This window comes from Penaeus monodon, chromosome 43 (assembly GCF_015228065.2).
Source record: "Penaeus monodon isolate SGIC_2016 chromosome 43, NSTDA_Pmon_1, whole genome shotgun sequence".
Taxonomy (NCBI): domain Eukaryota; kingdom Metazoa; phylum Arthropoda; class Malacostraca; order Decapoda; family Penaeidae; genus Penaeus; species Penaeus monodon.
In genome coordinates, this window is record NC_051428.1 from 31,603,666 (window position 1) to 31,606,336 (window position 2,671).

The following is a 2,671-nucleotide window of genomic DNA, read 5'->3' on the forward strand; positions in this document are numbered from 1 at the left end:
CTTTTTTCCTTCCCCACTAGGTTTGTAATTGCCCTCAAAAGTACAAAATCCAACACCATGTATGTGTCTCCCTCAAAACAGGTACAACATTATGACATCTCCTGCAACTCCTGATTTTGGGTTTGTGTTCTAAAGGGTGGTGTGGGGGGCCCTGGAATATTGCACTTCACCAAACCACATGTAAAAGGAAAATGTTGTACTTGTTTTCCAGAACTTTTCACCATAGTCCCCCTGATAAATTTGAGGCTCTTAGAATTATAGGTGAATTTTGGGAAAGGAAAGTTTAATTATTTCAAGAAAAGCAAAAAATACACAAAATAATAATAATAATAAAGTAATAAAAATATAATAATCATTTTAAAACAATGACAATCAAAATTAAAATGTAATAACAAACAACAACATAAAAAATAAAAAATATAAAAAAAATAAAAATAAAAAAAACATCAAAATAATAACAATTTTACAAGTCCTGTCTGCAGGGACTTTTCTAACATGGTCTCTCCCCAATTGTAAAAAAATTGTGAAAATATACATATATATACATTTTTTTTGTACTGACTGCTTTTTTGTGATTTGAAAATATATAAAAAATTTGCACAAGCCCCAAGGCTCACTTTTTCATTCTTTATCAAAAAGGCATGTGCCTTGACGTCTATGCGCAATATAATATATAAAATATAATTATTTTAAAATAATAATTTTTATATATATATAAATTATATAATCTATTATTTTTTTTTTTTATTATATATATATATATTATATATATATAGAATTATTAAATATAATATTAGATATATTATATATATTATATTTATAGATATTATATGATAATATATATATTAGTATATATCTAGTATTATATATAGATATATTATTATATAGATTATATAGTATATATATCTATATATATATATATATATATATATTATATATATATATATATATATATCTCCTATATGTGTATATATAATATATATATATATATATAATATATATATACATAGTAATATATGTATACATATGTATGTAATATATATATATATATAATATAGATATATAATATATATATATATATATATATTATATAACACCCACACACACACACACACACACACACACACATATATTATATGCATTGTTTCCTGAGGTCTTTCTCTTTTTACTTTTGTTACAATAAATGGCTCCACATGCTCTTAGTCATAATGCATTAATGACAAAGCTAGCTGATCTCGACAATTTCATTCATGCAATGGATTCTGGGAAGAGATTTTACATACAATTTATTACTGTATATAACATATCATTCATCAATGACAATAAGATAAGAACAAGACAGAACAAGGAAAAGAACAAGAACAAGGAAAGAATAAAATAAGAATAAGAATACGAATGAGAGAGAGAGAGAGAGAGAGAAAGCGAGAGAGAAAGGAAGAGAAAGGAAAGAGAAAGAGAAAACGAGAAGAGAACGAGAACGAGAGAGAACGAGAAAGAGAAGGAGAAAATAAGAAGAGACAGAGAATAATAATAAGAGATTATGATAGAAACTATAAAGTTTTTCTTAAAAAAAAAAAAAAAAAAGGAAGAGTAAACAGACTTAAATAATTGCCCTCCCTTAGTGACTAAATATTTGTGGTGGCTATCTATGTGTAATAAAAGTAATAAAAAACACAGGACAGAGCACATGGCCCCTATCAATGTTAATGGATTCAAGATTTATAAGCTGCTGCACGTCCTCTCAGAACCAAAGCTTAGATAGCATCACCTAAAAAACTCTATAGTAAGATATGCACACACACATACTCATTTTCACATTAAGTGAATAGCAACCATCAGTCAGAACCATAGGAAAGCAAAGGTTTACATAGCCTTTTTTTTTACACAAACCAAAGCTTCTTTCATCAACTCACATCAATTTATTCTAGATCTTCATACTTAAATAGGATCTTCCTAACACAAACTTTTTGTAATCCTCTCATCTTGTGGTTATCCAAGAACAAATAAACAAAATTCCTTTCAACCTAACCATACAACTAGTGCAAACAAGACAGACATGTAGCAATTTAGCATGTCAACAAACTTCAGAGGCTCAATCACTTCAAAAGAAATTTTTACGAAAAAGAAAAAAATCATAATGGCAGATCTTCAAAGGAAGCACAAATTCTATATTTGCTGAAGAGTTCTTAAAAACACAGAATACCATTGGCAATACATGCAAGACATAAATGGGAGGGAGTAGAAGGGATTGACCACAAGGGACGATGGATGGAAGATACAGAGAATTTTAAGAGAAAAGTAAATATTTGTTTACTTTTGAATAACAAGCAAGGCAATTGTAGTGTTAAAAACTTATATCCTACTTTTTTCAAGGCAAGAATAGTCCAAAGCCACTAGGAAGTAGTGATTTCTAGTTCCAAGCCATTATAATGAGGGCATTTTCATTAAATTATTTATATCTTGCTTGCCATATACATTTGATTCTCTCGGCTGAGGACTCCTATTTTGAGTAACATAATCCTTACAATTAAATAGACTTGTTTTATCCCGTGTAAAGAAACTGCCTTGCAGGACACAGAACACAAAAAACAATTTCAAAATTTGCAAAACCTATCAAGAGCCGGGATTGACATCAAACTATTTATATGGTAACTGTAAGACGAAATACAGA